This window comes from Cottoperca gobio, chromosome 13 (assembly GCF_900634415.1).
Source record: "Cottoperca gobio chromosome 13, fCotGob3.1, whole genome shotgun sequence".
Lineage (NCBI taxonomy): Eukaryota > Metazoa > Chordata > Actinopteri > Perciformes > Bovichtidae > Cottoperca > Cottoperca gobio.
In genome coordinates, this window is record NC_041367.1 from 22,051,606 (window position 1) to 22,065,142 (window position 13,537).

Genomic DNA, 13,537 nt, shown 5'->3' on the forward strand with positions numbered 1-13,537 from the left:
AGCGCCGGCCCCACTGCATCCACCAGCTGTTGTAAGCACAGGATCATTGAGCTGTACAGCGCCACCATCAGGCCGTGTGTGTTGCTGCTGCTGATGTCCAGCCTGGCCCTGTGAATCAACAACCAGTACAGAAAGTCAGACTTAGGGCACCTTTTATGGTTGTCACAACCTGGCTCGAGAGGAGGCGACAAGGAGGGAGACCACACAATCAAATAACTTTGGTCTATGGTTTAATTAAGTACATAATACATAATACACAAGCAAATAATAATAGCATGCAGCAGGCCAGAGGGAAGAGACCGAGAAGATCTTGCAGGTCTGCTTTATAGCCTGAGCCCACCCTGCTCAGGTGTACTGCATCACTGACGAGGAGATGACGAGGTCTCAGCTCCACCAATCAACCTCCTGAAACACAGTTTAAGCACACAACCTGGTAAGGACTCTCTGTATAAATACAGCACTAATTGTAGCACACATTGTAGACTATCCCAAAAAAAAAATGGAGAGAGGGTCCACACAGGTTAGACGGTGCCACAGTTGGGACGCCACAAGGTTGTTTAAAACCAAAACCCTGCCTTTAAAAGACATCTGAGGGAGCAGCCATTTCCATTTGGAAATACTTCCTTCAATCTTTTCAGTGTCGTTCTCCCAGTTCTTCTGGACTATATTTTCTTTTCCTAAAAGCACACCTAGATATTTTATTCCATCTCTTTTCCAGGTGAGGCTCTGGGGAAAAACTGGGAGACCGCCACTCCACTCCCCAAAAGCGAGGGCTTCACATTTCTTCCAATTCACCCTTGCTGCCGATGCCGTGCTAAAATCTTTTACAATATTGGTTAAAATATCTGCTTCCTTCTGGCTTCCAATGACAACAATGACATCATCGGCATAAGCTGATAAAATAATACTGCTACTACAACCAGGTAAAACTCGACCTTGTAGGTTGCAGCATATTTTCCTGAGGAGAGGTTCAAGGGAGAGCGCATAGAGCATTCCTGACAGAGCACAGCCCTGCCGGACCCCTCTACACACTCTAAAAGTAGCACACAGACTACCATCGAACTTCAGTACCCTCTCAACTTCACTGTACGCACAAATAACAAACACTTAATCTTAGCTATGAATCCAGGGCTGAACCCAAAACTCTCCATCACTTTCCAAAGGAAGTTGTGTTCAACCCGGTCAAAAGCCTTTTCCTGATCTATAGAAATCAGACCAATATTAATGCCCAATGAGCTGGTGACCTCCAAAACATCTCGAATTGGGTGGAGATTGCCTACCATGGATCTGCCGGGCACACAATAGGTCTGGTCCCGGTATATGACCTGCTCCATAGCCCCCCCCCCCCCAGCCTGGTGACCAGGGCCTTGGACAGAAGTTTATAATCCACACACAGCAAAGATATAGGACGCCAATTACCAATATCCTGCAGGTTTCCCTTCATAGGCAGAAATGTTATTACTGCTCTGCTGCAAGTCATCGGCATTGAACCAGAGGGCAGGCTTTCATTAAAAATATCTAAAAGATAATTTGCAAAAATGTCCCAGAAGGCTTTAAAAAACTTGACTGTGAGGCCGTCGATGCCGGGAGCTCGCCTTCCCTGCATGTCCTGTAAAGTTACCTGCAGCTCCCACATAGTCAACGGCCCTTCTACCTGTGAGTTGGTCTCCTCTGAGACCTGTGGTAGTGAATCACAGAACCCTCCGAGGAGTGTTTCATCTCCCTCATACTCACTGGAGTAGAGGAAAGAATAAAAACTCACGGCTCGCCTTCTTATCTGGCTTGGTTCAGTTATTTCTTGCCCTGTGTCTGAGAGAAGAGAGTGGATTACCCTCTTCTGTCTTCTTTTTCTCCAGACAGAAGAAGAAACTAGAGGGAGCATCCATCTCGGTGGTGTTTTGGATTTCTGGATGTGGCTCTGCATGGTTGCGATCTAAAGATGCATTTTCTGTGCAGTTAAATTCCCCTCCCAAGAATAAGAAATCCTCTGAGGCACAGCCATTTAACACATCATTAACTTTTTGTAAAAACAGCTTCCTCTCTGCACCGATTGTTGGAGCGTACACATTTATAAAAACAGCTGTAAAAATGTCAAACCTTGCTTTAACTAAAAGCAACCTCCCCTCTATAAAATGCTTGACCTCCAGTGAGACTGGAGTAAAAGACTTGGAGAAGAGGATGTTGTGGCTTAAAATGACTTCACTTTCCCACTCTCCCCTCCAGTCTATCTCATTAAAACTGTCATTGTGTGTTTCTTGTAAAAAAATACATCAACATGTTTAATCTTTGCAGTTTCATAGATTTGCCCTCTTTTTTTAAGACTCTGGCTCCATTAACATTTAAAACATCCACTCTGAAAGTATCCATCACTACTGAGATGTTAAAAGCAAAAAAACGAACAAAGATATTAATTAAGACACGCATCATCAACATCTATTTGTGTTTTTACTTTTACCACAAGTTTCTTTAATCTATAATACTCCTGTTCAGTGAGGCCACACTCCTCTCTTTAACTCATATGGAGTCTGGCTGAGGTATTAAAAACTAGCAAATCTGGAAAGTAATCCTCCACCTTTACACCATGTTGGTTTTTAGTTTGATGGAGGAACATTTTTAAACTTTAGCCATATACGTTTTTTCCTTCTGACTGTTACTTAAATTAAAAGCAGGGATATCACTGTTGTCAGACCCATACTCATCTTCACTAAGACTCTCGTCCGCCTGTCCCTGCCTTCTCAGAGTCTGTCCCTCTTCACCAACTTTACTGTTTTTAGCATCGCTGGATGATTTCTTTGACCTTTTCTTACGTTTGGCAGCAGGTTTTTGTTGTACTGTCTCCAGTGCTACTGCTGCCTCTTCCTCCTACACCTCCATCTCCGCTTCCTCTACCTGCTCACTCCCTGTATTCCTTTCTTTTCCTTCCCTGTTTTCCTGCACCTCTCCTATCACTTCTGCTGGCTCTCCTCCCACACCACCTGCCTCCTCTACGAGCATCTCTCCTGCCTCCTTCACCTGCTCTCCTCCAAAATCACTTACCTCCTTCACCTGCTCTCCTCCCAAATCACCTGCCTCTTTTATCTGCTCTCCTCCCAACCCACCTTCCTCCTCTACCTGCTCCTCTTCTCCTTGTTTTTTTCGACCTCACTTCCTCCTGCTCCACTTAGAATATCTTGGTCATTTTTTTCGCCATTATTTTCCCCCACACCACTTAAAATAACACCAGACACCTCGTGCGCCAGATCGTGCACAGCTGGAGCGGCCGGCAGAGGTCTTCCCGCCGGAGCCACAGCTACCCTCGGCAGGGAGCCCGCCGCCGCTGCACCCGCCGCCCCTCCTGGACCAGACGGAGCTGGGTCCCTGCGCCTCGGACAGGCTCTGCACAGTGTGTCCCTCCTCCCCACAACCAAAACACTTCATACTTGATGAGGTGGCAAATATCACGTAATCATAATCATCTACACTAACCTGGAAGCAGAGGTTGAGCTCCACATCCCGGTTATTAAGAATCATATACAGCTGTCTACGGTGAGACACTACATGTTTAAGTAACTGACTTACATCCAGACAGTATCTTTTAAAGCGGGGAAACAACTTTCCCGTGTCTGGACAGCTCTCTGCTGAGAAACTCATCAGTTATAAACGGAGGGACGTTTGAAATAACAACTTTGGTTGCGGGTTGCGTGAGAGGCATTACCTGCACAAACAAATTGTTCACCATGATACCTGTCTCAATGGTTCACCTTCTCCAGCTGGTCCAGGAAAATGACGACAGCGCCGTTCATCCGCTCCAATGTACCGAAAATTAACTATACCAAACTATCACCAGTAACTTATGTTAAATTAACACCCATTATTAAACAAAAATAATCAAAAAGAAGAAACGAAAAGCACACACTCAGCGTCTCACTCGCACACAAACTCCCAGCATGCACTCCGAGAGAGAGAGAGAGAGAGAGAGAGAGAGAGAGAGAGAGATAATTCATGTATCCGCCCTGTGATTCAGATCTACTGATTTATTCTTTGTTGGCTCTCAGGCAGAGAGTGGTACTGCAGCACGGGACACGGTGAGAGGCTTTCAAATGAAAATGATAATACATTCAGATGAAGTTCTGTGATAAGTTTATGAGGAAAAGATGCTAAAAATCATAAAGACACCAGTAACTGTAGAAAGTGTGTGTTGTGTCAAAGTGGTGTTTGTGAAAAGAACTGCTTTTCTCTTCTGTCGATTTCAGAAGAGAAGAAGGGGGAATACCTGAATATATTTTTAAATAATACTTTAACACATGCTCTTTGGTGGATTATGTGTTTGCCAGATTACAAGAGATGTTTGGACAGATTCAGATAGAGATGGTGAATGTCATTTTATTGGTACATTTGGTCGATAATTAGAGCAGCTTTGTTATTTCCATGTTTTAATGGACTTTTTCTGAGCTCAGAGTAGGACTGGCAAGCAGACATATATATAGGCTTCTGCTGCCAGAAGAGCCCCTTCCCCACTTCCTACCCCCTAGTTCCAGTGCCCTTGCTCGGACCGTATCCATCTTCGAACTTGACCTTCCCTTTGAGCTCAACTACACACCTGTAAAGTTTTGTGATTGTATTTTGCACAGTATCACTATCGCAGTGAAAAAATTTGTCTACAGACAGACACAGAGAAATATAAACACCTGGCAAATGACTGAAAACCTCCTCTGTGGTAGTTCATGCTACAGTAGGTGTCTCCAGGAGCACATTTTACCATGATGACACACACAGATAACACTGTGACAAGGTAACACTGGGACAAGGTACCTTGTGTTATCACAAGGTAACACTGGGTTATCGTTCAATTCCCTACTTTACTACTCAACATTTTCATTCAGGACATGCATCTATAAATTGTATGCTTATAGTTTAGCCTTTTTGAATACTAGTGTCCTCCACCTGAGACATGTGGGTTGATGCATGCACGTTTGTACAAAGAGTTTTTCAGGCTTATGTGTTCTGAAATCATAAACCTTACTCAGGACATAAAGAATCCTTTGAAATTGTGAAACTTTAAAGTACGTTTGAAAATAACACAAAGCACAGAAGGTACAAAGAGTGCAGATGACAGCAGGGCAGAGTCACCCCTCTCTGTCTCGAAGCAGTAATCTTCTTTATTTCAGCACTTGAGCACTTAAGGCTGTCATCATTCAGACTCTATAGTGTGTGAGAGAGAGAGAGAGAGAGAGAGAGAGAGAGAGAGAGACAGCCAGCTCTGTAGTTATCTTCACCGTGGTGGTCGTCTTGTAGGGACCTGATCATGATCTCTAAACAACCACTGTGGTTTGAATCCAGCACAGATTCAGTTTGACTCACATTCATTCAGTTTTTTTATGTTTATGCCCAAGTGTTCCACCAGCAAATAAATGTGTTACACATTATTATTGCTCTGATTATGATCACAAATATGTACCAAAGACAGTGATGGGAATGATATAGCGTATTAATTGGGAGTCCTGGCGGTCGAGTGGAATAGATCAATCAATTAATCAATAAAACTTTATTTACATAGCCAAATATATTTACATATCACAAATTACAAGTTTACCTCAGGTGGCTTTACAATCTGTACAGCACACAACACCATCTGTCCTTTGCAGCGGACAAGGAAAAACTCCCCCCAAAAACATATATGTATAAATAAATATATACTTTGCATATTTTACAAAATGTTAAAGATCTAAGACGAAACTGACAGAACGGTGGGACAACGAGGAAAAGTTAAATAGCATTTTTCTCTTGTCCCAGCTTCTTGGTGACCTACTTGCATGTCAAATATAACATTTAATATAGGGTTTTTATTTACTGTTTTTGGTATTATTCTATTGATATATGTCTCTTGTAATGGTAAAATATTTTTTTTAATCATAAACATATTTTAAATAACAGTAATTTTACACTGAAAGTGTGTCCCACAACATGCGTGCTACCCTGTTACCGAAACCTTTTTAGCTTGGCAGAGGAAGTGAAAAAACTGTTAGTCACATGACACAGAGGAAATGAAGTCATGTGCTACTACCATGGGTAGACCAAAGGTAAGTCCTCCCTTTTATTTTTAATATATTTCCAATCTTTTCACTCTTGATCGAGTGTGGCACTCACACAAACGCAACCCTGTTACTCACATTATGAGAATAAAACTAATTAATTTCAAACATATCTTTCTTTAGTTAGATATCTAAGTGTGTCCATTCCTTAACAGTAGCATTACATGGTGCAGCTAGCATTAATTCCTGAGGTAAAAATGAACATTGATTTGCAACCCTATTACTTGCAACCCTGTTACTTTAATTAGAGTAACAGGGTTGCATTTCCTTCAGTTTACTCTATTATTTATAGTTAAAGTGTCATGGGTTTGTATAATTTAGCATAATATAATGTTTTAAATGTATTACTGTATTTTCCATCTATCCATCGTCTACCGCATATCCGGGGTCGGGTCGCGGAACAGCAGCTACAGTAGGGAACCCCAAACCCCTTTTCCGGGCCACATCCGCCAGCTACCACTGGGGGATCCCGAGGTGTTCCCAGGCCAGTGAGGAGATATAATCTCTCCACCGAGTCCTAGGTCTTGCCCGGGGTCTCTTCCCAGCTGACCGTGCCTGGAACACCTCCCTAGGGAGGCGCCCAGGTGGCATCCTTACTAGATGACCGAACCATCTCAACTGGCTCCTTTCAACGCAAAGGAGCAGCGGCTCTACTCCGAGTGTCAAAAATAGTTTGAGTCCCAGAATCCAAGATGGCAGCACGTCTCTTTCTGTGTCCGTATTTTTGTTACGATTAAGTGATTATATTTAACTTATCTGATTATATTTAAATTGTCTGAAGGACACTATCAATTTACAACTGCTACGTTTAAATCCTAATCGTAAATGTAGTAGTGTGGTTTACTTCTTCGTCTCCTCGGAAATACTGGATCGTTTCTGCCTCTCGATATGTCCAATTTCCTTCTCATCTTGAAGGGAAGAGCTAATTCCTGGCTCTATTAGCTTCGCACTTGACTGTATCTGACTGTCCCTTCTGGTCCAAATAGTTTTACTTCGAACCAACGATGCACCGGGTCTGGCTTCCTGTTTACTTGTGACGTCACGACATGCATCGTTCCCAGCTGATCATGTGGCGTGGAGCTCGGGAGTCCGCTGTTCTGGTTGGGTTCTCCAAGATTCACGGGATTTCAAGTATGTTTTTGCTGTTGGCTGTTCTATCCCTTTTAATTTGGAGCAGCACTGGAGGAAACCCCATGGGACTGGGAAATTCTCTCATCCCCGGTTTTACCAGGCCGGGGAACGTGCTCCTCTTGCAGTCCGCTGGGCTTTATGGTGATCCCCCTCCCTCTGGTCCTCTCCCCCGCATCTGTCCAGTGCGCTACTTTGGACTTGGCTCGTCTGATGAGCCTCATGGCTCTACAAGATAGCTTTATTATCCCTGCTAGCCGTGTTCCTGGCCTTGTATTCGGTTTAAACACCAAGAGAGAGCCATCAAATAATCCACCTAAGTCTGTCTGTAGATGTCTAATTGTACTGTTATTGTTGATTTCAGGAAATGTGCCACCTAACCCTGGACCAGATTCTGTTGTTAGTTTTAACACTCCTGCATATTTTTAATCGAGGTCTGGTCTTGGTCTCATCCATTTGAATGTGCGCAGCTTGATTGCTAAAATGGATATGATTTGTATTTGGGCACATTCAACTGATGCTGATATAATAGTGATATCTAAAACCTGGCTAACCAAATCCATTCCAAACAAGGATATTAATATTGATGGTTACAATGTATATAGGACTGATCGACTGATCGAAGGGTGGAGGTGTTGCTGTCTTTGTTAAATCTAAGTTTCATGTAAAGATTCTCTCTCTACATCACTGACAAAACAATTTTAACTGTTGGCTCTTGACTTGGAAGTATTAAAAGCTCTCCATATCACTGTTGTTGGTTGCTACAGACCACCTTCAGCTGTCAGTGACGCTTTACCATCTTTAATGCAGCTTTTGCCCTGTCTTAACCATAGTGAAATTGTCATTGTGAGTGACCTTAACTGGAACTGGCTGCTACCAGCATCAGAGGACTTTAAAAAATACTGTAATTCCTTAAATCTCTTTCAGATTGTTGGTAGTCCCACCAGACCCAATCTGAAATCTCCTGAAAAATCCTCCTTAATTGATCTTATCCTTACAAATACTCCTCATAAATACACCACTGCTTCTGTATTTGCAAATGACATCAGTGATCACTGTGAACTAAAACATTTTTGTTTTTTAAATTTTATATTCAATGTTGTCATTTTGAAATAAAGAATAATTCAAGTGTAGATACAATCTGACTTCTTTTTTGTAACCAGTGGAGTCACCCCATGATAGCCATTTGAAAGAATACTGGTTTAAGGCACTTACGCATTTGGCTTCACTTTTCAGACCTGGAGGTTGCCACTTGGTTCATACTAAGAAAAATTGTTTAATAAATTCCTTCCTGGTGGGATTCCAATGTAAGTGATGTAGGACACAATCCAAATGAGTATAACAGAATACAAAGATCCATTAAAAGTATCCGTTTAAAGGTAAGGATAAAGAAGACTGCAAGCTACTAAACATGGGTCCAAACCCTAAATCTAAACTAAACTGAAACTTATTTGAAAGCCTTGTTTTTCGTCTTTCAGACTCTACCTGGACAACACTACAGCCAATTGTATTTGTTATAGTGTCCTGTACAAACAGTTTGTAAAAATACTTTCCTCTTTGATAAAGGTTATAGTTAGGGCTGGCGCAGGCTTGCCTTGGCCCTGCCCCTCGTTATGGTGCTGTAAGCTAAGACTGACAGGTGACTTACACCGGGCTATTCTCGCCTCCTCTCAATCTCTATCTGTATGAATTCATTCCCATAAATGCAAGTTAATAACTCGGCATCCAGGGCATCATCCCAGAGTTTGTGTGCAGACAGGTGGCCACGTTTAACGGTTAATGGTTGCATCATGTATTGTGGCTGCACCTGTTGCTGTGGTCCTGCTAGACGCTCACTGCTACTTGTTATTTGTGTTATTATTATTAGTCATATTTTTATAGTTGTTATTGTTGCTATTCCTTTTATTTGTCATACATTCATATGAGGATACGTTAAAAAAATGCAGGTTTTAAAAGGTTTTATGGGGAAATTAATGTGTTCACATATATGTAAGACCTTACAATGCTTTTTGGTCAGAAACACTGAATGTAAACATAACTTCTGTTTGTTTACAAGAGAGCTCCATAGGCACCCTTAAGGCATCGATGGAGACATAGCATTACAAATCACAGGAAAAGAGAAAAACTTTCCAGACATTGTGATGTAAGAAAAAGATATACCTTCCATCACCAAATCACCACAAGTAAACCATCAATATAAAAGGCTGCCCCACTGATCTTTAATGAGCAAAGTTTTCAAAAAGCCTGACCCAGCAGCCTTTGGAAACTATGTAATGTGTTTGACGAGTGTTGCGCTCACTCCGTGTTCCAAAAGCTTCGTCTTTGTGTTGAACTCTGACATAGACAGCTCTTGTCCTGTTTACGACATTATAAAGGCGAATACATCCTTCTCAGTATTTCACAGTTGTCAGCAGCACTTTTACTTTACAAACATAACAGCTTTCTCTCTATTAGATGTCCAAGCCAATTTTTAATGTATCATCTTTAAATATGAACCTGGGAGGGGTGCACATGAGTGTGTAAGCATAATTGCACGGTCTGTCTTTTATTGCACTTTGCTGCTTTAATTGCCTTTTTGTGGAAATATTCCCTGAGCTACTGTAAATGTCTTTTGCTGCCTTAAGTGTTCTGTGAAATAAAATGGGCTTTTGTTCATCTTGAATAATAGCACGAATGGCTGTGTGTGCACGTGTTTTTAGTACCTTGCAGATTTGAACAGGGCTTGAATGTGTAAAACCATTTGAAGTTTGAATACTCTGATCCGTGTTTGAAGATCAGTTAAAAGATGAATTTTTAAACACCTGCTGTCAGTGCGCCCACGAGCAAGGCAAGTTCTCATTCAGAGATGATTTCTTGAACCTTTTTTCCACTCCACAAGTCGTCTTATTGATCTGGGGGTTCAAATAACTAAATAAGCCTGTTTGTTTTTTAAACACTTTTATTTAAAGTTTTAAAGACATTTTGGGTCAACAGAGCAAATCTTTTGGCAAAATATAGAAAAGGAGAAAATAAAATTAAGTCCATTTCCTTTCCATCTGTGGCTCCACTCAAGATGCTTGTGGTATGTTGGTCAGGCTCCCCTTTGAAAACCATTTATTAAATGGTCTGAATTTGAGGGTTCCAAAACTGAAGGAACAAACCAGTTCACCTTTTCTATTGAGGTGTGAGGGGGTACAATTTAGAGGCATAATCAAAACCCCTGTGGGAAATTTTGCCTGAAAGTTTTCTGAAATCGTTTTTGTATTTTTAAAGAAGACATTCAGATTGTTTTTAAATCCATCTTAACACATCTATCTGACTCACATGCTTCTTTTCATTTGATTGTGTTGGTAAAAATGGGTATACAGCTTGTTCAGAGGGCTCGAAACAACCACTCAGAACTGATGATCAAAAACACAAAGCAAATAATATAACAGTTCAATACAACTAGGGTGACATTTTTTTCCCATTCATAATATTGCTCAATAAAAGTTTTGAGAGAAAAGCTTGCATTTCATACAACATACAAAAATACTTGGACCTGTGCTGTTTGATCCACATCACAGGGACTGTGGATTTCCCTGATAATAAACAAAACTATTGATTAATTAATTTCCACCGCAAACCTTATCATGTGAAAATATGCATTTTTCAGACATATTTGACAAAAAACATAATTGACTAATTTACAAAGCACCACATGTTGTCACCAGCCATTTGTGTAGGAGCAAGTGTGGTTGTATTTTTCCAAACATGTAAAATCTCACTTTTAACCCTAACACATATATTCCTGTGTGATTTGAAGCCATAATGTAGAAATAGTTCAGGAAGCCTGAAGTAAAACGTAGTGCGTCCACATCTGTGCAGCCCATTGAACAGCTGGCATTGGGTTTTTTAGACAAACACATTGCTTTCCTCTTGACTTACCCAAGCACTGCTAACAAGCACAGCTTGCTGCCAGTTCTCTCAAAATCCAAAACTGCTGGAAGGAAAACTTTCTGTTTTGGAAGTCCTGTAAACTGGAGTGGCACCATGAATTAAGCCTCTTAAAATTAAAGCGAGAACGTACAGAGAAGAAGAACTGGACTAAAATCAAAAGGAGCAGAATTAAGTTTGGCAGCAGGAGCTTCAGAGGGGTCAATCAGAGTTTAGAGCCGTCAGTATTCAGACTGTGGAGATAAGACAGTGTTAAAAATGTGTATCTGTGTGTGTGTTCTGTCTTTACAAATCCGAAGGTCCTGATCATTGTAAAAAGATGATAAAGAAACAAACTCTCTACAAATAGCTGATGGGTGAATGGATTTGACTGAAAGCTTTAATCCTATACATACAGGGCAGGGCTTGCTATATTTGACTATGCAATAGTGAGAGGTGTCCGTCTGGGGTTCTAAGTTCACATTACCTTACAGCTAGATCCTCACATTATCACATGATTATGTTAGAATACATCTTGTCAGGATTTAAATAAAGCATTTGTGTCTGGACCAATTAGCTGTTTTCGTTCAAAACAACAATGGCGGCCCTTTAAGTGTTTAGCATAGATGCTGCAATAGCATTAGTTATATCAGAACTGGAGAGTATTTATTCATTCAAAGAAGAGCAAAAAGGCAGGACTGAAGGCCTTTCTCAATAGAAAAGATGTTTTCGCTCTTCTCCCAACTAGCTTTGGTAAGACTTTGATTGACAGATGGTTTTTCCAATTACCTGTCATGTATTTTTCGAGGGTGCCTGCCATTTGGCAAACATTTAGCGTTGACGGTTTCTCAGATGGTTCTGTGTAACGAACCATCTGGCGCTTCAGGTTAATGTTAACAGGCATCTGTTTCTTATTTATGTTCTTACTTAGGTTTTTCAATTATTCACACCAAGTTTTTGCTGCCATATTATTTGTGTTGTCATATGAAGTTTTTATATTATTGCCGTAAAAAGGTTTTCTTAAAAACTCTCCAAGTGAACAAATACAATGTATGACTGTGAAGATTTTTATGTGAAATATTTGAATGTTTCTTTTAAATCTGAATTTTAAATATAAATTATTTGTGTGTTTATTTGCAGTGCAGCTGGTCCTTAAAACTTAAATAAGCACAGAAGGTGGGATGAAAACTGAGTGTCATGGATATGATTTATGATTTATATAATATATATATTTATCTCAATTATATCTTTCTCCAAACTTTGTCCCTCTTAATTTTTTCTATTCCTGTTAACTAAAAAGAACAAAAGAGACCGTTGTCTGGAGCCCAGTGCTCCTGGTAGGGTCTCCCAAGGCAAATTGGTCTCAGGCGAGGGACCGGACTAAAGATGGTTCAAAACGACTTCATGAAAAAGAGGGAAAGGAAAGGTGAGACCATGCCCGGAGGAAGCTCGGGGCCCCCGTCTGGAGCCAGGCCCAGAGGGAGGGCCCGAAAGCGAGCGCCTGGTGGCCGGGTTTGCCACGGAGCCCGGTCAGGCACAGCCTGCACAGCCTGAAGAAGCTATGTGGTGCCTCCAATCCATCAATCCTGTGACCCGCTGGGGTCGGGTGCGCTGTAACACGGGTGGCAGTGATGGTTAGGGACCTCGACAGACCAGACCCGGGCATAACACAGCTGGCTCTGGGGACGTGGAACGTCACCTCTTTGTGGGGGAAGGAGCCGGAACTAGTGCGGGAGGTGGAGCGCTACCAGTTGGTCTGGTGGGGCTTACCTCTACGCACAATCTTGGCTCTGGAACCGTACTCCTGGATAGGGGTTGGACTCTATTCTTCTCCGGAGTTGCCCAAGGTGTGAGGCGTCGGGCAGGTGTGGGGATACTCACAAGTCCCCGGCTACATTGGAGTTCACCCCCGTGGACGAGTGGGTCGCCTCTCTACGACTTCGGGTTATGGGGGGGAAAACTCTGACTGTTGTTTGTGCCTATGCCCCAAACAGAAGTTCGGAGTATTCTGCCTTCTTGGAGACCCTGAATGGAGCCCTGCAGGGGGCTCCAGTAGGGGACTCCGTAGTCTTGCTGGGAGACTTCAACGCACACGTGGGAAACGATGGAGACACCTGGAGAGGATTGGCCTCCCTGATCTAAACCTGAACGGTCGTTTGTTGTTGGACTTCTGTGCTAGTCATGGAATGGCCATAACAAACACCATGTTCGAACATAAGGCTGCTCATAAGTGTACGTGGTACCAGAGCACCCTAGGCCAAAGGTCAATTTTTGATTTTGTGATCATATCATCTGATCTGAGGCCGCATGTCATGGACACTCGGGTGAAGAGAGGGGCGGAGCTGTCAACTGATCACCATTTGGTGGTGAGTTGGATCAAGGGGTGGGGGAAGACTCTGGACAGACCTGGTAAACCCAAACGGGTAGTGCAGGTGAACAGGGAA